Below are 26,760 nucleotides of genomic sequence, written 5' to 3'. Positions count from 1 at the left end.
GGGGCATGCAGGGTCAGTGCAATATTATCCAACTAACTTAGCCAATATTCAGCATTATCCAGCCAAGATACCTGCATACCTCAGAGCAGTCCTAAGGTTCTCTAGGTGCCAATACCGAGATAACTTGAAACTTTACTGGCTATATTCAGGACATAGCTGGTAAAGTATACTAAATTTAAAAAAAAAAAATTCCAGGTAGATGTGAATCGGTTATTTACTCTTTCAGATAATAGAAGGACTAGGGGGCACTCCATGAAGTTAGCATGGGGCACATTTAAAACTAATCGGAGAAAGTTCTTCTTTACTCAACGCACAATTAAACTCTGGAATTTGTTGCCAGAGGATGTGGTTAGTGCAGTTAGTGTAGCTGTGTTTAAAAAAGGATTGGATAAGTTCTTGGAGGAGAAGTCATCTAGCCAGACTGCCGATCCCCTCTCCTAAAACGACCAAACTTGCCTCTACAAAAGATCGATCTCTCATCATAGCTGGTTCCACAATATGGATCAGCATGCCCTCGGATCTACGCCAGGAAGATTGCCACAAAAAATTTAAGCAAAACCTAAAAACCTGGTTGTTTAAAAAGCAAACTATTAACTGACTGGGTCTTCTACTACTCAATTATGTCGCAGTCACCTCCACCCCCACTCCCTCGAACTTAGAAACTCTCCCTCTTGTTAATTATTACTCTATGTATATTTTAGTTTGCCTAGTTTATGGGTAAACCTTGTTAACTATTATATCAGTTTACATGTTGTATTGTAAAGCGCCTTGCGGAATTATTGTTATCTGTAAACCGAGGTGATGTGACACACGTGCCGCGGTATATAAAAATCTTTAAATAAATAAAGTAAGTCCATTACCTGCTATTAATTAAGTTGACTTAAAAAATAGCCACTGCTATTACTAGCAACTGTAACATGGAATAGACTTAGTTTTTGGGTACTTGCCAGGTTCTTATGGCCTGGATTGGCCACTGTTGGAGACAGGATGCTGGGCTTGATGCTTGGTCTGACCCAGTATGGCATGTTCTTATGTTCTTAGGCTTGCAGGCTCGATCCCCCAGCCCCTCACCCCCTCTCAAAATATTTTAAAGCGTTTGCAGCTAACGCCCATCTCTTGCAACCTTCAACCTCTAAAATAAAAAACATAAGATAGCAGGTGGGGAGGTCCCCTCCCATCCACCCCCATCCATGATATTTAATGTAAAGGCAATGAGCTCCTTCTTGTCCCCCACCCCACCCGCAACACCTACTCCATCCTCCCCACCCCTGAACTCCCCTAAACCCCAGCCGAGAGCCCAGCACACTCTTACTCGTCCCTGGTCACTTCCAGCCTTGCTCTGAACTGCGCTCCCTGTGTGAGTTTGAAGGGGGGTGGGGAGGGTAAAGAAGAAGTTGCAGGTTGGTGAGGGTTAGGAGGGAGCTCGGGTCTTTTATATTAAATATCTTGAGGGAGGGGGGGGGGGGGGTCGGCTTTGGATCACTGTGGCTTCCATCCTTTAAATAAATTTTGGGGAATAGGGGGATTAGGGAGCTAGCCCATATATGCTTTAAAAGATTTAGGTGGGGGTTGGTGGGGGGCTTGAGGATCAGGAATTTTATTTTTTTTATTGTTGGGAGTTACCTGGGTGTATTCTGAATATAGCCGGTTAGGGTTCAGTTTGAAAGTCCCCAGTGAGCGTTACCCGAATAACTTCAGACGAGTATATTCGGCAGGAGACTTGTCCCGGAGAATATGTGTCATGAGTTATCCAGCTAACTTTAACCAGGTATCTTCTCCGCTTGCTGCTTTTCTGAATATGGCCCCCCCCCCCCCACCCTAGATTATCCAAGGGTAAAAAAGTTTTAATGTATCAAAATTGTGCCCACAGATTCAAGCTACGGTCAACGCGACTAGCGAGGTCAATGAGGGAGTCCAGAGTCTCGGGGAGCTCATGTGCAGCTAATTCGCCTTTGATGCACAAATTGAGACCTTCCAGGAATATCACACGCAGACAACCCAGATCCCAATGTAGTTCTGAGGACAAACTCAATCACATATTCAGTCAAAGGTCTGGTACCTTTTTGAAGATGCAGGAGTGCAGATCCAGCGACAGTCTTGTGAGCGGGGTCGTCAAATACAGAACAAAATTGTTGCGTCTGTTGGTCGCAGATGGCTGCAACCGCTCTGCCTCACCTCTTTTTTGCCTTTCTCCTCCTCCATGGGTAAAATGGCTGCCTCCGGTGCCAAGTGCCGAAACCCTCGACGTCTCCAGCTCAGCATGAGCATCCCCATCCGCCATGCTCCTTCCCGTGGCCGCTAGGGCGCGCGCACGCTGCCTACACTTATCTACATGTCATGGCGGGAACCTCTGGGGCGTCCCCACCGCATGACGTCAATACCTCCGGGTATTTAAGCCTCCGCTCTGCTCCTAACGAACGAGTTAGCAAGGACTTCGGTTTAAGCTACTCTGACTGCTTCTAAGCTGCACACTTAAGACTCCTTGCTACCCTCCGGGGTATGTTGCTCCTGAAGAAGCTCTGGGCACCCGCTCCTCAGGGGCCTCTCACTTCCAACTACCCTTCAGGGTTTCTCCTACTAATTAGACAACCGCTCCTTGGGGGTCTCTCTTCTCTTTACATGAATCTGCGCTTCCAGGTACTCGCTCCTCGAGGGCCTATGCAGCACAGAGTATCTGTACCACGGACCTTGGGTCCCACCTTCTCCATCTACCAGGAGGATTCCTGCACTACTCTTCAGTGAGTACCTATATGATCCAGCTCTCCATTTCCACCCACCAGGTTCGGCTTATCCCGCTCTGCGGAACACTACCAACCTTGAACATCTGGATGAGACTACTTCATCTGAGGCTGTTTGAGCTTATTGGCACCTTGCTGGACTTCAATGCCATCTCTTCCTCCACTATTAACATCTCTCTACAGCAGTACAATAAAGCTTTTCATCTCCAGTGTCTGCTCTCTGAGTCTAGCCTATCGCTGTGGTCCCCACGGGGCCCCTCCCCATGGGAGGAGTCATCGCCACTGCGACTAAGAGTCCACACCATGCCTCACACCCAACAGAAATAGAGCAAGGAAACCTGTCAAATCATTGAGAATTGGATCCATTCGCTCCCAAAGGGGTGATGCCCAGGCCAGGGCTTTCCCGTCCAAAAGGGACAAGATGTACGTAGTTTTGGACACTACGTCCGGAAAGTAGGTAGGTTGCAGCAAAAAGTGCATACAGCATTGATTCAGAAAGACCCTACATAACAGGGGATCACCTGTAAAATGAGTAGGTGCTGGTAAGGGCACAGAGAGCCATTCAGGCAGCGCATGTGAAACGGAAGTGGACTTGACAGACGTCGAGGCAGAGTCCAGCTGAGAGCTTAATTGATTGATGGCGTTAGCCAAAGTCTCTAATACCTTTTGTTGCTCTGAAATCCATTGGGGCCAGGCCACGGATGGCCTGGATGGCTGAGACCTGAGCCGGGTCAATGGAGTTAGCAATCTGTTATAACTTGTAAGGATGTGAACCCTGGGCCGAGGTGAGAGATGTCTCCGCCCACAGGGAGCCCTGTGAGCCTCACCATCGGTAGGCGCAGTCTCAGTGGTGTCAGACACAGCTGTGGAATAGAGTCTTTATTAAGAGAGAGAAGAAAGACACAGCCTGCGGAGCAGGAGATGCAGTAAAGTATAGTTCAGAGTAGAAGGGTATACCCAAAGGTGATACCCTCGATGTGAAGATCCGGTAGTGGCCCACAGAGTGGGGTATGCCAGAAAGTCTCTCAGTAGTACAGATATACCTCAGACGTGCAGATCTGGTAGTGGCCCGCCGAGCGGGGTACGCTTGATAGGTGTCTCAGTAGTGGAAATGAGATGGTAGTCCGAGGTGCAGGAACCCCCGATGAGGGTCCTGTAGTGGTGGTGCGGTAATGACCTGCAGCGCAGGGTATACCGGAGTGGTTCCTACTGGGATGATGAGGTAGTGGCCTGAGGCACGGGGTATACCAAAGAGGATCCCACAATGAGGCTTGATAAAGGTGAAGTCCGTAGTAGTAAGGTACTCACAGGAGGTAGTTCCATGAGAGGTCCCAGAGAGCGGGACAGATAGAAATCCAAGGCAAGAGGCCCTCCGAGGAGTGGATAGCCAGAGTCAAGGAAGGGCCCCTGAGGAGCGAGTACCCGGAGCGTCTCACGCCAAGTGTAGAGTCTGGAATTGGAAGTCCAAGAATGGAGCGGAATTCAGCAACAAGGGAAATCCTTGCTAACTCGTCAAACCGAAGGGCCAGACAGCTTAAGTACAACCGATGGATGAAGTCATCCAGAGGGGACGCCCCCAAGGTTCCTGCCATGACGTGTACAAAGATGGCCCATGCGCACATGCGAGTGCCTAAGTAATTCCTTATTTATTTATTTTATTTTTTTACTAATTTTTTTACTATACCGATATTTAAGACAAAGTCTTATCGTACCAGTTTACATTAAACAAGGGAAAAACCATCTAAACATGCAGAGAAAAAAAATTACATATAACAGTTGCGAAGAACTCGGAACAGATCAGAAATGTAAACTTATTTAACATAGGGCTAGAATGAAAGTGAGAATAACTTAAATTGAAATAAATTTAGCGTTAAAAATGATTATCATCAAGTAACTTATCGAGAATACGTGATACGGAATTGGAAACAAATCTTGAGGATCTCAATAGATGACTGTATCAAAAGATGACTGCAATCAGAGTCAGAATTAGTGGCATGGTATTATTTGAGGCTTGGCTGATGATGGGTAGGCTTGTTCGAATAGCCAAGTTTTTTTCTAAAGGTGAATAGACATTTTTTCTAAAGGTGAATAGACATTTTTTCTAAAGGTGAATAGACATTGTTCCTGGCAAAGCTCTGGTGGTAATGAATGCAAGTTTCCGTATGGAGGGGTAAAGTGTGGATTTGGCGTGGGGTGTATGAAGGGATCCTTTATAGGCAGTTCTGATCGGTCTCGTGGAGGAGTGAAGGTTGAATGGGATTTTGAGCTGGAGTGTGTAATTATGGTGGATGGTTTTGTATATGATGGTCAGAGATTTATACAAGATTCTGAAGTTGATGGGGAGCCAATGTAAATTTTCGAGGATGGGTGTGATGTGGTCTCTTCATCTAGCGTTGGTGAGGATCCTTGCGGCGGCGTTCTGGAGCATTTGTAAAGGTTTAGTAGTGGAAGTGGGAAAGCCTAGGAGTAATGAATTACAGTAGTCAATTTTTGAGAACAGGATGGCTTGGAGGACTGTGCGGTAGTTGTGAAAGTGAAGGAGAGGTCTGAGCTGTTTTAGAACATGTAGCTTATGGAAGCATTCTTTTGTGGTGTTATTTATGAATTTTTTAAAATTCATTCGGGTGTCTATTATGGCACCGAGATCTCTCAATTGGGACACTGATGGAATGTTGAGGTTGCTGGAGAGGAGGTCACTGTCGTTGGGAGAGATGAAGAGGAGTTCCGTTTTGGAAGTGTTGAGGACTAGGTTGAGGCTGGAGAGGAGTAGGTTGATGGAGTGGAGGCAGCTGTTCCAGAAATTGAGGGTTTTCGAGATGGGATCAGTTATGGGGATCAAGATCTGTACGTCATCGGCGTAAATGAAATGTGTTAGGTTTAGACTTGAGAGGAGCTGGCAGAGAGGTAGCAGATATATGTTAAACAGCGTTCTTGAGAGGGATGATCCCTGAGGTACTCCTTGCGATGAACAGATGGGGGGTGATTCCTTATTGTTTATTCTGACCTTGTATTTTCTGTTGCTGAGGAAGGATTTAAACCAACTGAGGGCGGTACCGGAAATGCCGATGTCTGCAAGTCGGTTGATGAGGATGGGATGATTCACGGTGTCGAAAGCTACTGAGATATCGAGTAAAGCCAGTAGGCCCTTTGTCTAGGCCCATTAAGAAGTTGTCTGTAAGTGAAATCAGAAGGGATTCCATGTTTAGTAATTTACGGAATCCGAACTGGGAAGGGTAGACAATCTTGTGAGTGTCTAGGTATTCTGAGAGTTGGTTGTTGACCAGTTTTTCCATTAGCTTAGCGATGAATGGAAGATTGGCAATGGGGCGAAAGTTAGCAGGGTTAGCTGGATCCAAGTTGGGTTTCTTTAGTAGAAGTTTGAGCGTGGCGAGTTTCAGGAGGTCAGGGACGGATCCTTGGGAAAGGGAGCAGTTTATTATATCCGCCAGAGGTTTGGAGATGGTGTTGAGGATGGTAAGTAGGAGTTTAGTCGGTATGTGGTTGGATGGGTGTGAGGAAGGCTTCATGTTCTTGAGGATGGATTTGATTTCTAGGGATGAAGTGGGTTCGAAGGAGTCGAAAGTAGGATTGTGAGTAATGGGGGGGGGGGGTTGTAAAGGGGCGGGGGTTGGTTATTCAAGGGGATCAGGGTGGCTAGTAAGTTCAAGATTTTCTTCTCGAAGAATGTTGCTAGTTCGATGGATTTATTTTGAGCTTCATCATCAGGGATGGTTGGGGGAGTGAGTTTTGTGAGTATTGAGACATATGAAAACAAGGCCTTTGCATCGTAGAGAAAGTTGTGGATTTTATTGGCGTAGAAATCTTTTTTAGTGCGTAGTATGGTGTTCCTGTAGTAGTTCATGGAGGCTTTGTAGGCTGATTGTGAAGCAGGGATAGGGTCCTTGTGCCATCTTTGTTCTTTGTGGCGTAGCTCTTGTTTAAGGTTTTTTAGTTCTAGTGAGAACCAGGGTTTTTTGTTTTGTCGGGCAGGGTTGATTTCCTTCGATGACATGGGACATACTTTATTAGCTATGGAGTTGGTGATGTTATGCCAAGAGGTCATGGCAGAGTCTGCGTTGGTGAGGTCGATGTTTTGTAGGTTCGTAGAGAGGTGGGAATTGAGGTCATCCATAGAACAGGCTTTTCTGAAGTGGATATTCGTTTTAGGGAAGGGTGGGGTCGGTGTTTTTCATTATTGAGAGTTCAGTGGAGATCATCGAATGGTCAGACCAAGGGATCGAAGAACAAGAGGGAGGGGTAGTAGGCGAGATGTTTTCATTTATGAAGATAAGGTCCAAAGTGTGGCCCGCTTTATGGGTGGGTTTGTTAATGATTTGCTTGAAACCCATGGCCATGAGGGAGGAAAGAAAGGCTTCGCAGTTAGGGGTTAGTGGGATCGAGTCTGCATGGATGTTGAAATCCCCCAGAATAATAGCAGGAGAGTCTGTGTTGATGTGTTTTGCTATGATTTCAACCAGAGGAGAGGGGTCAGCTTCTAAGAGCCCTGAAGCAAGATGGCATTCGGCAGTGCCCACGCCGTCCCGGGAACGCCAGGCTGGTTGGCAGTGGTTGGCGGAGGCCGCCATTCTTCCAATAGATGACAAGGCAGCAAAGAAAGAGGTGATCATAAGTGGTCGCAGCCATCTGCGACCGACGGGCGTAACAATGCACATATGTTATAAAGTAGCCTGACCGCGCACATATGTGCGCCCACTTTTAAGTGGACATGCACTTATGCGTATAAATCCTAAGTAAATACCACTTCTACCTCGTAAGTCGAGGAATTTTAAAAGGAGCATGCATCCATGCCATTGCCAGTTTCACCAGTTCATTCACCAGTTCACCCAGTTAACAGCTAGGTTTTCCAAACCCCTCAGATTTGAGAGTCTGCACATCCTCCAGTTATCCCAGACCCTTTAAACCTCTGAGAAATGGCTCTATTTATTTTTTAACTTACACTTCATCGCTAGCAGAAGTAAACTCATGCGTCAGGAGATCTGGGTGCATACCCAGGCACATAAGTATTTACATGCCCATCTCTTGGCCATGCCCTGAAATGTCCATGTCCCGCCCAGACCATGCCTACTCCTCGCCCCTTTTTGAAAACTTTTGAGATGTGCGTGCAACAGGAGATAAACGCACATCTGGGCAGCTTTTAAAATTTGGTGGGTGAGCGTGAGCCCAACTTGTGCACATATCTCCATATTTTGGTGCGCACCGGGCTTTTAAAATTCACCTCTATATGTGCAGCTTCTTCCCGACATAACCTATCCCCAGGAATGCCTCCACTGCAATGTGGATGAAAGTCTGCGCTTTACGCAACCTTGCAAGTACTTTTACCCGCATACAGGGTGGGCACTCTTCTAGATTACGCAGATAGAATGATTTTTTACCTATGGAATGCCATTTGAAAATTGCCTTCAGAACATCTATGGTGGCTCCTCCTTTTGCACACTATGAATATTTTTTTTCAGAATTTTCCCCCCCCCCCAAATCTCTACTTCATGAATACCACGATTCACCCTCCAGGAGCCAAAAAAAAGTGAATGATTCAAGGCTGTTGTCTTCATTAATTTGCATTTGAATTATTTCTTTTCTTTAGAACAACAATATTTTCAGCTGTGCTGGCAGTCTTCCATGGCCGAAACAAATGTTTTGTTTCCATGGAAACAGATCAGATATCATGAGCGCTTGGCAGGTTTTCACCATTGCTACAGTCCCGAAGATCACCCACCTCACAACGAAAGAGTAACAGCATGAAATTCAATTTTCCAAACATTTTTTCTCAAGTCCAGTATTGCTTTCACCCAACACTCAAACTATGCGCCCCAGGCTGAAAAACTCCCATGAAAGGCTTAGGAGGAGGTGCATTTGAATAATAATGCTCACGAACAGCCATAAAATAAAGAGAGACTAGAACTGGCCAGGCACCGCCTGAAAACTATCAAGACACACATGCAAGTGTTGGTTACAAAAGAACCATCAGTGAGATATTTTGCCACCTTTACTGCTCAGACCAAGCCTGGGCATCATTTCATGTCACGGAGTCGGACAGCTATAGCGTGCAAAACAGATTTGGAAGAAATAAAAAATATGTAACAAACTCAATGTGTCTCCTGAAAGTGCTTTTAGGAAGATAACATAGAAGAGAGACATTTTGCATGAGGTGCTGTAAGCATTAGCTTTTACCATTAATGACATCACTATTATGCACTATTTAAAGATGATTCCCAACCTCTCCATGGTTGGAGCATTGGCAAGGCTGGTTTGCAGCTAATAGCTGTAAAATACAAAATTATATTGGGTTAATACTAGTAGTAGAAAAAATATATTTTAACTTTGTAAGTGCAAATTTATGTGACAAGCAATTATCCTCTCCCGATTGGACTTCTGTGACATATTAATCGTGGGTCTCCCATAAAATCTCCAGTTATCACCTACAACTAATGGAGAACATTGCTGCCCGGATACTGTCTCAATGCAACTAAGGGACCATATCACCCCATTACTCCAGGACCTTCACTGGCTTCCAGATGCCCACCAGGGCCAATTTAAAATCCTGTGCCTTGCCTTCAAATCCCAAAAAGGCCTAGCTACTACCTATCCGAAAGATTACCTATCCCTCCTACAAACCCACCCACAGGATGAGATCTAAAATAGGCTCTCCTACATCTCCCTGCTTCCAAAGACTCCAGGTTGACCTGAACCTGCGAGCGCACCTTCTCCCTCGTCCTCCCCAGGCTCTGGAATTCTCTCCTAGACTTGCAATCAATATGCTAACATTCTGTTGCTAGCTTACCCTTCCAGCTCCTACTGTCACCAACATTAACCCTAGTATGTTGCACATGGATACTATAGCCAGCACAGTACATAATTATCAATCCTGTCGTATATAATTTATACTGTATAACCTTTCTATATAATTTGTACTGCACTGCACTCCCACATGTTTTGCTTGACCAATTTCAATTCTGTTTTCCATACAGGACATAATCCTGAGACACTGCTTATATCAAACCTTGATAAGTCCCACTGGGGCTTTTATGATAGGCAAAGATGTGTTCTGGTCTTTCTAGGTATCACATGCGGAACCATGACGTACTATTATTGAGGCTGGAGGAGTTAGGGATTTTTGGCACAATGTTGAACCGGTTTAGGCTTACCTTGGGGACGGTATTAGCGTGTGACTGTAAAGTTACTTGTTCCTCTTGGTTCCTGTTGGAATGGGAGTCCCACAGGGCTCTGCACTATCGGCCTCGCTTTTTAACATCTCTTTGCAGCCCATTAAAAAAAGGCATTGGGGTAACCTGCATGGAGCTGCAGTTACTACCTTAAAAGAACTTGCTGGGCAGACTGGATGGACCATTTGGGTCTTTATCTGCCATTATTTATAATGAAGTCCATATTTAGAAGCAGTTGGACGGATAACTCAGAAGTTATCCAGCTAAATGAATCTTTGGGCACCTAGCTAGCTACATTTTAGCCAGCTATCTTATTATCTGGCTCAAATTTAGCCGGATAACATAGAAACATAGAAATGATGGCAAAAGAAGACCAAACGGCCGATCCAGTCTGCCCAGCAGGTTTTGCACTTTTTTTTTTCTCATACTTATCTGTTACTCTTGGCTCTTAGTAACCTTTTGGTTCTATTTCCCTTCCACCCCCACCATTAATGTAGAGAGCAGTGTTGGAACTGCATCTAAGTGAAATATCTAGCTTAATCTTAGGGGCATTTCAAGGAGAAGTTACGTTAGCTGGATACGTTATCTGGCTAACTCCGACATTCAGACCGGCTAAGCCTTGTTAGGCCAAAAAAGTGTTCTAAAGTTAGCTGGATATCGTTAGCTGGCTAACTTTAAGATAGCCAGCTATATTCCATACAGGCCCATTCAGTAAAGTCTGCGGGAGAGCCGACACTCCGAGGCAAGCGCCAGCTCTCCCGACCCGTGCCCAGCAAAGTTGAGCGTCCGTTTTCCAACCCATGGGCCAATTTTTTTTTTTTTTTTTTTTTAATTTTTGGGGCCTCCGACTTAATATCATTATGATATTAAGTCGGAGGGTGTACAGAAAAGCAGTTTTTTCTGCTTTTCTATACACTTGCCACTGCCATCTGAAATTAACGCCTGCCTTTGGCAGGCGTTAATTTCTGAGAGTAAAATGTGCGGCTTGGCTGCACATTTTACTTTCTGTATTGCGGGTACTAACTAATAGGCTCATCAACATTAGTTTCGGGGGGTTGGCTGCGTGTTTTCCACGTGCTATTATCCCTTAGAGTATAAGGGATCAAAAACGCGCGGCTAGAAGGGGGCTAAACGTTGCGCTCACCTGAGCGCACCGTTCTGTATCGGCCTGATAGTGAGGCTGCACTAACCAATAAAGTTATCCAGCTAACTTTGCTATCTAGACAGTCAATGAATATAGACCTCAGTGTTACAGTGTGACTATCTGTAGATTATTCGCTGATCTGAATGACTGTATAGAAATGTTATACAATTTTCGCTACCCATAATATCAAATGTTGATGAGACTCTAAAATGAGTTGATGCTTTAATTGACATCTTGAAGCAGTGGTTATCCAGAAATAAATTGGTGCAGAATGTTAAAAAGAATGAGATCAGTTCTCTCACCAGGTTCCCATGCGATGACACTTGGGGACCTGCAGCCCCCTATTGCTACTTGCGAGAGAAATCTGGGAGTGACTGGACACAATGCTGTCCTTACGCCCGCTTATCAGGAATGTTGTTCAATATGCATTCTATAAATTATGAATCCTGTGAAGATTACAACCTCTGCCTGAATATTTTCAATTGGTGGTCCAAGCATGGGCAATAAATGGTCTTGATTTTACGTTAGCCTTCCTCTTACAACACTAAACGCTCTGCAGTTAACTCAGAACGTGGCTGCCTGTTTCACTGCTGGAGTCCCATGCTGGGAATATCTTACCTAGTCTTGCATTCCCTATACTGGCTTCCAATAATTTTGTCACTAGACTTTAAGGTTTTGCATGGTGAGTTACCTCTGCATAAACTCAGCCTTAAAGATGTATGTTCCAGCTCACCAACTGAGATTACAAGGGAGGAACTTATTGGAGATACCATCATTCTGACAGCTAAGACTGCTTGAAACCAAGGATAATATGCTTCCTATCAATGACCCTACAATGTGGAATTCATTAGCCGAGAGATTGAGCCGAAAGTAACAAAAACATTAAAGAAAAGTTGAAGGGGTTTCTATTTATACAAGTGTTTGTTATGGGAGTGATCCCGATTCCAGGGAGAGTGGTGTGCCCTTGGACCACGATGTGACTACAGAGAGGAGCTCCGTGGAAGCGCCGAGGCAGGTGAGATGTGTCCAAGCACAGGCGGACAGGCAGAAGACCAGGGACTCAGACCTCTGCCGAACCCAGGGGCGGCTTGGCATATCGGGGGATCGGGTTTCCCCCGGTGGGCCGGTCTAGCTGGTCACGTGGTCTTGACTGGGTGGCTAATGGTCTCTTGCAGCCTGCACCGCAGTTCCTTCCTCAGCCCAGCCTCAGTGCTTCCCAGCCAGCCCCCACCAGAGACCAAGCCGGCAGGGGCCGAAGAAATTAAAGTCAAGGCTGGCGGAGGCCGAAGAAAAAAAGATGGGTGCCTCCCAGCCAGCCCCCCGCCGGAGTCCAAGCCGGCAGGTACCGAGGAAATTAAAATCGAGGCCGGCGGAGGCCGAAGAAAAGAAAATGGGTGTTTCCCAGCCAGCCCCCGCCGGACACAAGCCGGCGGGGGCCGAAAAAATGAAGATGGGTGCCGCCCAGCCAGCCCCCGCTGGAGACCAAGGCTGCGGGAGCCAAAGAAATTAAAATCGAGGCTGGCGGGGGGACGAAGAAGTGAACACCGGTGCTGCTAACCGCCGCCGGAGACCAGCTGTTCAGCTGGGGTCCTCAGATCGGAAGGGTGCTTCTGTGTGTGTGTGTGTGTGTATGTGAGAAAGGAATGGTGCTTGTGTGTGTGTGTGTGTGTGTGTGTGTGTGTGAGAAAGGAATGGTGCTTATGTGTGTGTGTGTGTATGTGAGAAAGGAATGGTGCTTATGTGTGTGTGTGTGTGTGTGTGTGTGTGTGTGTGTGTGAGAAAGGAATGGTGCTTATGTGTGTGTATGCGAGAAAGGAATGGTGCTTATGTGTGTGTGTATGCGAGAAAGGAATGGTGCTTATGTGTGTGTGTGTGTATGCGAGAAAGGAATGGTGCTTATGTGTGTGTGTGTGTGTATGCGAGAAAGGAATGGTGCTTATGTGTGTGTGTGTGTGTATGCGAGAAAGGAATGGTGCTTATGTGTGTGTGTGTGTGTGTGTGTATGTGAGAAAGGAATGGTGCTTGTGTGTGTGTGTATGCGTGTGTGTATGTGAGAAAGGAATGGTGCTTCTGTGTGTGTGTGTGTATGCGTGTGTGTATGTGAGAAAGGAATGGTGCTTCTGTGTGTGTGTGTGTGTGTGTGTGTGAGAAAGGAATGGTGCTTCTGTGTGTGTGCGTATGTGAGAAAGGAATGGTGCTTGTGTGTGTGTGTGTGTGTGTGTGTGTATGTGAGAAAGGAATGGTGCTTATGTGTATGTGTGTGTGAGAGAAAGGAATGGTGCTTGTGTGTGTATGCGTGTGTGTCTGTGTGTGTGTGAGAAAGGAATGGTGCTTCTGTGTGTGTGCGTATGTGAGAAAGGAATGGTGCTTGTGTGTGTGTGTGTGTGTATGCGTGTGTGTGTGTGTGAAAAAGGAATGGTGCTTGTGTGTGCGTGTGTGTGAGTGAAAAAGGAATGGTGCTTGTGTGTGCGTGTGTGAAAAAGGAATGGTGCTTGTGTGTGAAAAAGGAATGGTGCTTGTGTGTGTGTGTGTGCGTGTGAGAAAAGAATGGTGCTTGTGTGTGTGTGTGTGCGTGTGAGAAAGGAATGGTGCTTGTGTGTGTGTGTGTGCGTATGTGAGAAAGGAATGGTGCTTGTGTGTGTGTGTGTGAGAAAGGAATGGTGCTTATGTGTGTGTGTATGCGAGAAAGGAATGGTGCTTATGTGTGTGTGTGTGTGTATGCGAGAAAGGAATGGTGCTTATGTGTGTGTGTGTGTGTGTGTATGCGAGAAAGGAATGGTGCTTATGTGTGTGTGTGTGTGTGTATGCGAGAAAGGAATGGTGCTTATGTGTGTGTGTGTGTGTGTATGCGAGAAAGGAATGGTGCTTATGTGTGTGTGTGTGTGTATGCGAGAAAGGAATGGTGCTTATGTGTGTGTGTGTGTGTGTGTGTGTGTATGTGAGAAAGGAATGGTGCTTGTGTGTGTGTGTATGCGTGTGTGTATGTGAGAAAGGAATGGTGCTTCTGTGTGTGTGTGTGTATGCGTGTGTGTATGTGAGAAAGGAATGGTGCTTCTGTGTGTGTGTGTGTGTGTGTGTGTGTGTGTGTGAGAAAGGAATGGTGCTTCTGTGTGTGTGCGTATGTGAGAAAGGAATGGTGCTTGTGTGTGTGTGTGTGTGTGTATGTGAGAAAGGAATGGTGCTTATGTGTATGTGTGTGTGAGAGAAAGGAATGGTGCTTGTGTGTGTATGCGTGTGTGTCTGTGTGTGTGTGAGAAAGGAATGGTGCTTCTGTGTGTGTGCGTATGTGAGAAAGGAATGGTGCTTGTGTGTGTGTGTGTGTGTATGCGTGTGTGTGTGTGTGAAAAAGGAATGGTGCTTGTGTGTGTGTGTGTGTGTGAAAAAGGAATGGTGCTTGTGTGTGTGAAAAAGGAATGGTGCTTGTGTGTGTGTGTGTGTGAGTGAAAAAGGAATGGTGCTTGTGTGTGCGTGTGTGAAAAAGGAATGGTGCTTGTGTGTGAAAAAGGAATGGTGCTTGTGTGTGTGTGTGTGCGTGTGAGAAAAGAATGGTGCTTGTGTGTGTGTGTGTGCGTGTGAGAAAGGAATGGTGCTTGTGTGTGTGTGTGTGCGTATGTGAGAAAGGAATGGTGCTTGTGTGTGTGTGTGTGTATGTGAGAAAGGAATGGTGCTTGTGTGTGTGTGTGTATGCGTGTGTGTATGTGAGAAAGGAATGGTGCTTGTGTGTGTGTGTGAAAAAGGAATGGTGCTTGTGTGTGTGTGAAAAAGGAATGGTGCTTGTGTGTGTGTGTGTGTGTGTGTGTATGCGAGAAAGGAATGGTGCTTATGTGTGTGTGTGTGTATGCGAGAAAGGAATGGTGCTTATGTGTGTGTGTGTGTATGCGTGTGTGTATGTGAGAAAGGAATGGTGCTTGTGTGTGTGTGTATGCGTGTGTGTATGTGAGAAAGGAATGGTGCTTCTGTGTGTGTGTGTGTGTGTGTGTGTGTGTGTGTGAGAAAGGAATGGTGCTTCTGTGTGTGTGCGTATGTGAGAAAGGAATGGTGCTTGTGTGTGTGTGTGTGTGTGTGTGTGTGTGTATGTGAGAAAGGAATGGTGCTTATGTGTATGTGTGTGTGAGAGAAAGGAATGGTGCTTGTGTGTGTATGCGTGTGTGTCTGTGTGTGTGTGAGAAAGGAATGGTGCTTCTGTGTGTATGTGTATGTGAGAAAGGAATGGTGCTTGTGTGTGTGTGTGTGTATGCGTGTGTGTATGTGAGAAAGGAATGGTGCTTGTGTGTGTGTGAAAAAGGAATGGTGCTTGTGTGCGTGTGTGAAAAAGGAATGGTGCTTGTGTGTGAAAAAGGAATGGTGCTTGTGTGTGTGTGTGTGCGTGTGAGAAAAGAATGGTGCTTGTGTGTGTGTGTGTGTGCGTGTGAGAAAGGAATGGTGCTTGTGTGTGTGTGTGTGCGTGTGAGAAAGGAATGGTGCTTGTGTGTGTGTGTGTGCGTATGTGAGAAAGGAATGGTGCTTGTGTGTGTGTGAAAAAGGAATGGTGCTTGTGTGTGTGTGAAAAAGGAATGGTGCTTGTGTGTGTGTGTGTGTGTGTGAGAAAAGAATGGTGCTTGTGTGTGTGTGTGTGTGTGTGTGTGAAAAAGGAATGGTGCTTGTGTGTGTGTGTGTGTGTGTGTGAAAAAGGAATGGTGCTTGTGTGTGTGTGTGTGTGAGAGAAAGGAATGGTGCTTGTGTGTGTATGCGTGTGTGTCTGTGTGTGTGTGAGAAAGGAATGGTGCTTCTGTGTGTATGTGTATGTGAGAAAGGAATGGTGCTTGTGTGTGTGTGTGTGTATGCGTGTGTGTATGTGAGAAAGGAATGGTGCTTGTGTGTGTGTGAAAAAGGAATGGTGCTTGTGTGTGTGTGTGAAAAAGGAATGGTGCTTGTGTGTGTGTGTGTGTGTGTGTGTGTGTGTGTGAGTGAAAAAGGAATGGTGCTTGTGTGTGCGTGTGTGAAAAAGGAATGGTGCTTGTGTGTGAAAAAGGAATGGTGCTTGTGTGTGTGTGTGTGCGTGTGAGAAAAGAATGGTGCTTGTGTGTGTGTGTGTGCGTGTGAGAAAGGAATGGTGCTTGTGTGTGTGTGTGTGCGTATGTGAGAAAGGAATGGTGCTTGTGTGTGTGTGAAAAAGGAATGGTGCTTGTGTGTGTGTGTGTGTGTGTGTGAGAAAAGGAATGGTGCTTGTGTGTGTGTGTGTGTGTGTGTGAGAAAAGGAATGGTGCTTGTGTGTGTGTGTGTGTGTGTGTGTGTGAGAAAAGGAATGGTGCTTGTGTGTGTGTGTGTGTGTGTGAAAAGGAATGGTGCTTGTGTGTGTGTGTGTGTGTGTGAAAAAGGAATGGTGCTTGTGTGTGTGTGTGTGTGTGTGAGAAAAGAATGGTGCTTGTGTGTGTGTGTGTGTGTGTGTGTGTGAAAAAGGAATGGTGCTTGTGTGTGTGTGTGTGTGTGTGTGTGTGTGAAAAAGGAATGGTGCTTGTGTGTGTGTGTGTGTGTGTGAGAAAAAGGAATGGTGCTTGTGTGTGTGTGTGTATGTGAGAAAGGAATGGTGCTTGTGTGTGTGTGAAAAAGGAATGGTGCTTGTGTGTGTGTGTGTGTGTGTGTGTGTGTGAAAAAGGAATGGTGCTTGTGTGTGTGTGTGTGTGTGTGTGTGTGTGTGTGAGAAAAGAATGGTGCTTGTGTGTGTGTATGTGTGTGTGTGAAAAAGGAATGGTGCTTGTGTGTGTGTGTGTGAGAAAAAGGAATGGTGCTTGTGTGTGTGTGTGTGTGAAAAAGGAATGGTGCTTGTGTGTGTGTGTGTGTGTGTGTGTGTGAAAAAGGAATGGTGCTTGTGTGTGTGAAAAAGGAATGGTGCTTGTGTGTGTGTGTGTGTGTGTGTGTGAAAAAGGAATGGTGCTTGTGTGTGTGTGTGTGTGTGTGTGAAAAAGGAATGGTGCTTGTGTGTGTGTGTGTGTGTGTGTGTGAAAAAGGAATGGTGCTTGTGTGTGTGTGTGTGTGTGTATCTGAGAAAGGAATGGTGCTTGTGTGTGTGTGTGAGAAAGGAATGGTGCTTCAGTGTGTGTTTGTGTGTATGTGACAAAGGAATGGTGCTTCTGTGTGTGACAGGGAAGGTGCTTCTGTATGTGTGTGGTATATATGTGAGTCAGGGAGGGTGCTTGTGTGAGTCAATGTGTGTGTGCAAGAGAGAGATGGACGATGTTTTTGGCTGGCTTGTGGCTGTGAGAGAGAGGGCATGTGTGTGATTGAGAGCTTTTGTGTAAGTGAAATAGAGAGAGCATGTGTGTGATTGAAATCCTGTAAGAGGGAGCAAGAGCATTGTGTGATTGAGAGAGACTGGCCAGAGAGGTGACGTGTGTATGTGTGAGAATGATCAGGGAGATGATTGGTATGTGTGTGTGTGTGAGAAAGAGAGAAGAGACTGGTTGTAGTCCCTAAGGAAGAGGACAGAGAGGACAGCTTTAGCAGCTACTGCTGCTTCTGGTATGGCCTGCAAGGGAAAGGAGTAGGAGAACTTCTGGAGAGGGTAAGTAAAGGTGGCTTTTTAAGTTCATTTTTCTTGATTGACTACCATTTTAATTATTGGGTAGTATGTGATGTGTCTGCTGTTTGAAATATTTTATTGGTGTTTGGTAAAGGTTTCAAAATTCGCTTGAGTCTTTAATTATTGGATATTCTATTCATCAGCTGTTTCGAAATTATTTCATGAGGAATAGTGACATTTTTGTTTTTCCATTGTTGCACTGTATAGAGTCTGGCATGATACGTTTTACAGTTTAGTTTTTGTCTGCACATTTCTATTTATACTTTATGTGACTTTATTCTGTATTTGGTGAGAGTTTGTGTTCTGCATGCAAAGAATGAGATGAAGCATTCTTTTAGCATGTGGTTTCTCTGTAGGGATATGTAGTAGCTTGGCCTGTTCTGTTTTCCTGATAGGAGGTGTATTGATGTTTTAGATTCTGGTGTAATATTTGTGGTATTCTTTTTCATAGGTGGGGTTGTTATTCTTTGAGTGTTGGCAAATAGTACTGTGTTGATACGGGAGGACCATGCCGAAATATAGGGGTGTGTACATATATATGTAAATTATATTGTATATGTAATTGGGTACCAATGGGCCAGTATGGAGAAAAATCCCCTGGGCATCAGCAGAGAACAACGCAATGCTGGTCTCTGGGGTAGCCCTCCGGCCACTCGATAGTCCTTTAGGACCTGCCGTATGGGAACGGCAAATGCACCAGGACGGACAGAGGTCGAGGTCAGACGATGGAACTGGAACAAGACTTGAAGACTGACGACACAATCAGACAAGTATTCTTGAAGACATGTTCAGACGATATTGGAAGACAGGGTCAGACAATACTTGAAGAGGTTGAGGCAAGGCTGAAGAGAAAAACATCAGGAACACACACTGATGAAGACACTTGATGAGTGGATAGATGACAGAAGAGGTAAAACTCAGTATGAAGGAATCCTGCCAAGACTCGTAGCAGCAACCGAGCTGGACAGAGCTTCGGTGACCAAGCGTTATTGACGCAGTCCAACCCGAAGAAGCGAAGGCTTCAGACCCAACATGGAAGACGCACCCGAAGGTCATCCCGAAGTTAACCAGAGGCAGCACACTAGGAGGTAGATCCGGAACCAGGACAACAGAGAAGAAGAAGGCTACCCTGACAAGGGAGCCAAAGAGTCTGAAGGCTTCCTTGAAGAAGGAGCCAAAGGGGTCTGAACGCTTAGCAGCGAAAGAATTGAAGATGAAGACATCAAAAGGATCTGAAGACAAAGACACAAAGACGTCTGGATTGTCAAGACATCTGGACTTCAACCCCCAGGACACAGAAAAGAGCATCAAGGAGTTGTCGAGTGAACTGGAGAACAAGACATCTGAGACATCTGGACTTTGGACCCCCAGGTCACTCAACCAAGAGCATCGAGAAGGCTCCGAGAAGCCGAACAACAAGATGACGGACTTCAGGAGAGACAGGACATCAGAAGGCGAGGACTTCAAGAAGATCTGAAGGTGAGGACATCAGGAGGGTCAGACGATGAAGACATCTGAAGACAAGGATTTAGGATCCAGCGAGAGACCAAACATGGAACAAAGATGTAGACAAAGGATCAGGAACCACAAATAAAGACAAGGGAATTCCCACGAAGAACAGAGTGCTTTGAAGAAGCGGAAGAGGACATCGTCAGAGACTCCTGGACCAAAGAGCTGGAATGGAGGATCCAGGAGCAGTCCAACTCCATCACTGACTCCTTGCGAAGGCAACGAAGAACTGAAGGCTGAGCCCTTTTGTAAGGCTGAAGAGGAACACCCAGGATGACATCATGAGGAGGAGACAGGAGGACTGGCCCTTTAAATCCTGAGGAGAGGCGTGGCCCCTGCACCTAAGGAGGCAGGACCAGGGACAGCAGCCATGCTGAGAAGAGGAAGCTGAAGCAGGAGTAGGCCAGAGGCGTCTGAGGCGGCTCCTGTCGCTGGAAGGAGGGCTGAAGGTGGCTCCAGCCGCAAAGAGGCACCGGCATCCTCCGGGCCACATGGAAACGGCGTTGGTGGCCTCCTGGCCATGAAGAGGGGCTCCGGGGCGATCCTCCCGGCTACAGAAGAGGAGCAACGATGGCGGCATTCCCTGCCGCGAGAAGAGAAGCTGGAGGCGGCACTCCCTGCCGCAGGAGGGCCCAGGAGAGAGTGGCTCCATGCCGCGGAGGTGGAACAACGGTGCCGGCCTCCAGGCCGCAAAGGAGGAAGCAGAAGGTCGGTGGCTCCTGCCGCGAAGGAGAGAGATGGTCAGCGGCCTCCTGGCCGCAGGGGAGGAAGCGGCAACGGTGGGCTGACCCACCGTGGATCACGGCAGCACGGCCCGCCGTGCGAGAAGGAAGGCGTGGGCGGCCTATGGGCCACAAGGTGGAACGACGGTGGCTCCAGGCCGCAAGAACTGCGGCCTGGCAGGCAGAAAAGGCGAGAGGCTGCTTGTGGGCTTATCCCACAAGCAGAATCGTAACAGTGTTCCCTGATTGTCTTATTAGGAGAATAATGAGTCAGCCTTAGACTGCTTACAGAGAAGCTGATTGAGCATCTCCAGTAGTCTGTTTGTTCATCAGTTATGTTAAATTTTGAACACTGTCAACAGCAGGTAGGGGGTTTTTTTTAATGTTTTGTGCTCATTTTGTGTATTTTGAAAATGTTTTATAGACAGCACAGGCTGGAAATACTCAAGTATTCTTAAAATTAAATATATATTTACATATTTGTAACCCCACGCCAGTGTGCATGTTTAGCACGGGTGAGTCCATAAAGTTATTTTTACTCTTCGGGGCAGGAACCCTGACTAGCTCTTTACTTCCCAAGGTGTAGGTTGGTTGGCCTGGAGGAAGAAAGGAGTCATTTCAGCTCCCAATGTGACAGGGATGGTTTTCTTACACATTCCCTTGTATTTCCCCTGGGGAGGATACTGGTCTCCGTTGTGAATGCAGTGAGTGCAGAAATAAATACTCTGGAGCTACCTGGTTAATATCCAAAATAAAAGGCTTTACTGTTAAGCCCCGATGGTGAATGTCACAACTCAAACTGCAGCCCCACAGAAATCTCTCTCCAGTTCCTTTACAGACTCTTCCCTCTGTCTGTGCAGGACTCACTCGTATCAGGGCAAGGGAGACACCCACTCTTCTTGGATTAAGGTAAAGTGGAGCTCCCACAGGGGCAGGGTCTTTAGGATGGTCAAAACCCCTTCCAGGCTGATAAAAAGAAAAAAGGTAAAATCTGTGCCACAGAGGGCAACTCCTCTCTTTCTCTCCCAAGGGTGGACAACGCCGTATGGGAGCCCTCAGTTGTTTTCTTTACTCAAGGAATATCTTCAAGATCTCCTTGGTCTTACACAGTCTCGTTGGTACTCTCTCTCTGGATCCTCGATGGAAAAAAAACCCTTTTTGAAACGAGCAGTTCTCTTGTTTCTAGCAGGAAGGAAGAGGCAACCAAAAAACTTCCTCCTGAATCTTCTATCACAATCTTCAATCAGTTTCTAATCTATAATGCTATGTAAATGCCCCCCCCCCCCCAATAATGTTATACATATGCTCAACAATGTCATATATATATGCTCCATCCCACCCCCTCAACCCCTTCGCTCCAATAATGCCTAAATCCTCCCAACCTCTCCCATCCTCCGTTAATCTTTGTATTACTCCCCCTTCCTCCCCCTCGCACCCCTCTTTACAATGCTTTGTATATACTTAAATGATCTACTGCACTTCGCCGAAATCAAGATCTCTGTAAACTGTTATGTTACCCCCTCCAGTTTACTGCTCCCTGTTCTTTGTACAATATTTCAAGTTCCTTGTAAACCGATATGATGTTACCCACGAATACCGGTATAAAAAAAAAAAGCTTTAAATAAATAAATAAGTAAATAAATAGATAGATAAATAAATAATCTGCTCCAGCACTTTGGGGCCAACTCCCAGGCTGCTCATTTTATTAATGAATATATAAATCAATACCACGAAGCCAGTGATCCAATAATATATAATCATATAAAGAACAGAACTGCTGTTCTATCACTGTAAATGAAGAACTGTTTTTTCTATTGTATTTGTTACCTTGATATTTTATACATTTCACAGTTATTCTCAATACCGACTCGACCAGTGGAAATCTTTCTTATCCCATCTAAAATCTGTTTTGGAGTAGGTAGAAGGTTTCATACATGTGAGTAGGCGTCCCTGCACTGTTATGCAAATATAATCATTAACCTCCTACCATCCTGAAATGGGAACCCCCCTCCTTGCACCCCCAACTCACCCCCAAAGTGCTGGGGCCAGGAATCTCTCTGACCCCCACTTATCTGTTCTGAGGAGGTCTGCTACAGCCTGATCCTGTCCTTGAAGTCTAGGTCCGAGGGCTGGTCCCAGTGCCGAGACCTAGGCCCTATGCTGGGGCCCAGCCCAAGCCCTAGTCCAGTTCCAAGGCCTAGGCCTAGTCCCATTGCCAAAGTCTGGGCCTGAGACCAAGTCTCCAACATCTCTCATTCTTGTCTTCAAAAAAATGATGCATCCACTTTAAGGATGTGTCATTTTTTGAAGCCAAGATGAAGAGAGAAGACGTCAGAGGCCTGGTCCCAGGCCTAAGCCTCAGTCCTGGGACTGGGCCTTGACTGAGGCCTAGGCCTTGGCATCGGGACCAGGCCCCGGTGTCAGGCCTAGGCTTAGGCTTTGATGACGGGATCAGGCCTCAGGCCTGGACTTTAGCACAGGGACTGAGCCCCAGCATTAGGACTAGGCCTCGACCTTGGCAGCAGGGCCAAGTGCCTGTTAATAATACTAAAGAAATCATGACTGATTCTGTACCCTGAATGCTGATTGCTGGAATACATCTTTGGCCAGCTCTATTGCAACATAGCAAATGAAAGGCCTCATTTACAAAGTCACGCTGTTTACCACAAAGCAAATGGCCTAACACGGTGATAATGCTGGCTGCCCCTATCACATGATGAGGCAATGCCAAGGTCCAGCCGACTGGCATCATTTTGGAAAATGTCACCAGGCCTAGAGCTTAGGGGGTGCTGTGGGTCCCCACTGGGCTTCTTTCATAAGTCCAGGCAGAGCCTGAAAGTTGGATTATGGTGGGGAGCTGGCCTCCAAGCGGGGGGAGGCAGTGAATTTTAAGTCTAAGGGGGGGGGGTGGGGGAGTTTGGGGGGCAGGGCCTGTCCCTGGACCTATATATCTTGAAATGTCTTTTATTTCACTTTGGCCACTGCCAGGGGTGGTGGGAGGATGAGGGGGGGGGGGGAACAGAGGTCTCCATAGACCTTTGGGCTCTTTTACATACCTGTAGGGAATGTCAGTCAGAGCCGATTGGCATAGCGGACCCACCATTGCGCAAAATGCAAGGGGCCATATAACGCCACAGTATTTTTCCCAGCAGTATTTTACCACCAAGACACATACCACGGGATTTACAAATCGGCAGTGCTGAGTACTGCTGCTTAGTAAGTCTCTCGTGGTATTTCTTCCAGGAAAAGTACCTTGGCTTAGTAAATGAGGCCCGAAGGAAGAAAATGACCAAACTGTCTCATCCAGTCTGTCCAGTTGCAATTCTGCTTTGTATAGGTGAACTCACAATTTCCCATTCTCAAACCAGCATCAGCATGTCACTTACCTGAACTTTCAACTCTTCCTACCACTGCCCTTTAGGTCAGTCCCAAGCATGCCCCGAATCTGCCAAAGTACTAGCCATCTCTGCCTCAATTGATAGCCCATTTTAAGTTTAGTGAACTTCCTCTATGATTCTTACCAGACAAAATACTAAATCCAACATCCAGGACACCTACCATGTTTTATTGCCTAAGTTTTCTAATAAGCCCGAACTAGTGAAGCCATTATCCAAAACATCCAGTCTCCCCATGTGCAATGCAGTCAGGGTTTTAACCATGGTGATAGATAGATAGATAGATGAGCAGGCCTGAGGGAGTTAGCTGATTGACTCGGAGCACCATTTATAATACTAATGCACATATAGTACTATTTGCTTGTATCATAACCATGATTTCACACCGGTTATCCTGGCACCTTGTAAGCATTTCCATGGGAACCCCACATGTTGCTGATGGCTTAAAGTGAGTGAAATTGTGTGTTTAGAGCTGTATAGTTTAGGACTAGTTTGAGTAGTTATTGCGCCCCTCATCTATCCACTAGCAGAAAAAAAAAAAAGAAGCTGTCAATAAAAATTGAATTTGATTTAAAGTAACATACACCCATAAAATCATTGCACAAATAAACTATAAATCCTTATATATAAAAAGATAAAATCAGATAATAACATAATAAAACACTAATAAAACAAAATAAAATCTTCACAGCACTGTCCACACTAAAATAACATCAAAAGCTTTTAACATGGGTAAGTTAAATTAAAAAGCCAAGACCCGATTAGGCATCTGTAATGCAAATCAAGTTGTAATTGTGCTTCCTTAAGGAGAGTATTCCATAAGTTGAGGGGGAGGAGGAGAGAGGCTCCCCTCAGCCTTTTTAACCATATAACAGGGAAGGGGTACAGAGAGAACCCTCCTGGTCCGATCTCAGTAACCGAGTGGGTTGTACCCTAGTAACCAATTTTATTAATAAGACAGGCCTTTCCCCTCTTAAAACCTGAAAAAGGAGAATGTGATAGGTATCGAGAGACAGTGAAGGCCAAATATTCTGGAAGTCGTGGATGTGGTACCTGAAGGGGAGGCAGATGACAGTGGTACGAGAACATAAGGAGAAAATGGCGATATAAGTGACCCCCCGAGATTCCTGCCAAACTTAGGAGAAGAGAGAGGGGACAACCAACAGAGAGGAAACAGGTTGGTGGTGGCTCTTGAGGTAGATGGTTATTAGTGGCAGGGAAAAACAGAACCTCGGTCTTAGATGGGTTGAGCACGAGAAAGGGAGAATGCATCCATGAGGAAATGGCTCAAAGACAGGAAGGAGGACAGATGAGAGACGGAGAGTAAATCTGAGGATCTTTAGAAACGCAGAGGTAAGGGCGACCAAAATTGGAAACAAGGGGACCTAGGCTGTTTGTGTACAAAAGACAACTAAGAACAAAAATGCCTCACACACCCTTATTGACATTTTCTATGTACAATTAAATATACAATAACATTTTTTAAAAATAATGAACATTCTGACATTTATAATGCATATGAATATAACTTTATAAATTACAACAGTTTGCTGAATTCTATAAAAGCAAGTGGGACAAATGAATAAGGCAGAAATAGATGTTTAACTCCTGCAAGTGCATGCCTTGATAGCGATAGCCCTTTCCGTTCTAGGGATCTACCAGCATGATATAATCCACACTCCCTCCGCCCTCAGCACTATGCAAACGCTGAGCACAGGCCTGTACCCTTGGTTAGGCTTTTTTTTTTTTTTCATTTAATTCATGATGCACAGCTTAAGTCATCAGCAAATATCAATTATAAAAGCTCTCTTAACTCATGGCTGTTAGATGTACTCTGGGCTGCATTTGGGACATCATCGCTAAAAGTAATAGTGGCTTGATGCTACAGTCTCAAGATTCTTGGAATCTGGCAAGCAAGGCTAACATACAGTAACATAGCAATAACAGCAGATAAAGACCAACTGGTCCATCCAGTCTGCCCAGCAATTTGCTTATGGTAGTAACTGCCGCGTCATGCAAGTTACCCCCATGCATTCTGTTAAGGCTAGGAAACAGATTGTCAAAACTACAGTATTTTAACAGCTTCACTGTCAGTTCTGTCAATATATTTCAGCAGTTTATGTTGAGTGTTTGTGTTATACAGGAAGTGCAAGCCCATGCCAATTAATCAGCAGGCAGCTACCCTAAGCAGCACACACCACAACTGCTTTCATCAAAGCCCTCTTATCTTTGAAGCTTCACTAAAGATGAACACAAGGTTGATCTGGATCTAGGGAGTCCCAGGAAATGAAAACAGCAGGTCAGAATCACACTCAAGGTTCTGTTCACATTTCTTGCAATGAAAAGTCCCTTATCCTGCTCCTAAAGCTCAGGAATGGGTTGATTTACAAAAAAAAGTCAATCTCCATTTGGATGAGTGGAATAGAATTCAGAGCTTCCTGGGTTTTGGAGTCTAGCGTGCAAGCCATCTCTGAAAACTATTCCCTGGGCGCTTTCTTTGCCCCTTCTCTGCACCGGGGTCAAAATCCTTGGCAGAGTCTCTGAAATCCCCCAGAAGCAAGCTGAACTGGCTGGTATCACTGCTTCACCCTGTTCCTGTAGATGGACCTCTCCAGCGCCAGCATGGCACAATTTGCACAACTTCCTAGAGCTTCTAATAAGATGCACGGCTGGTAAGGACTTGTTCACAAACCCCCCCCCCCCAAAGTTTAAGATGTGTTTTAAATAACTCAATGATTTTTGCACACGGGAATGTCTTATGCTTTTTCTTTCTCGGGGAGGGGGAGCGCTTAGCAGTTGCAAAGCCATCACATAAGTGCAGCACTCAAAAGCAAAACTTTCCTCCCCCCCACCCAGACAATTATGGGCAGGCTCTAGCAGCGTGTCACTTCCCCAGCCACTGCCCAAGCAGAAAAGGACAGCGAGCTGCCATTGCTTACCTGTATGATCACAGAGAGAGAGAGGGCACTCAGCCAGGAGGAGCCGGGGAGCTGCAGCGAGTGCCCGGGAGAGCAGTGCGAGCTCGCAGGCGGCTGCCGTGTCACCAGAAGTACATCCGGATTCGCCCCGGAGCCCAGCGGGTGGAGCAAGGAGGGACTCGCCTCAAAACAAAACAGGCTCCTCGCTCCACCACGTCCGCCTGCTGGGCTCAGTTCCTGCAGAGCGCGCGCGCGCTGCAGGAACTGAGCGCGCGCCGCAGTCTCCCCCTGCACTCGGGGAGCCGCTCGGGCGTGCACCTGAGGGCTGGGACGGAAGCCTCTGTTTGTAAAAGAAGAGTGGGCTGGGCGTTTAAAGCCTAAACTTACCTTCTGGTCACCCCCCCCCCCCGCTCGTTTGGTTAGAGGGTTGAACGGACAGGAGTGCAAACTTTCCCTGTTGAGCCCTGCCTTCGGCATACATGTGAGAGAGACTCGAGTCACTTGACTAAACAGGCTGCGATAGCTAATACCGTGGCCAAGAAATGTCTCTGCATTTCTGTTGCTTTGTTTTCCCTCTGCCCTCATTACTTCTCA

General features: G+C 46.2%; 1 protein-coding gene across 2 annotated transcripts in view; it reads right to left on the bottom strand.

The window, feature by feature from the left end:
• PLD1 (phospholipase D1) overlaps positions 1-26,492 on the bottom strand; it is a 301,509-nt gene extending 275,017 nt beyond the window's left edge. For both annotated transcript variants that reach the window (XM_029615277.1, XM_029615278.1), the window contains exon 1: positions 26,188-26,492. The gene's annotated coding sequence lies outside the window, so the exon portion shown is untranslated. The remainder of the gene's footprint in view (positions 1-26,187) is intronic.
• Between the last annotated feature and the right edge of the window lie 268 nt (positions 26,493-26,760).

This window comes from Rhinatrema bivittatum, chromosome 9 (assembly GCF_901001135.1).
Source record: "Rhinatrema bivittatum chromosome 9, aRhiBiv1.1, whole genome shotgun sequence".
In the NCBI taxonomy this organism is placed as follows: Eukaryota; Metazoa; Chordata; class Amphibia; order Gymnophiona; family Rhinatrematidae; genus Rhinatrema; species Rhinatrema bivittatum.
This window is presented reverse-complemented; position numbering and strand designations above follow the sequence as displayed.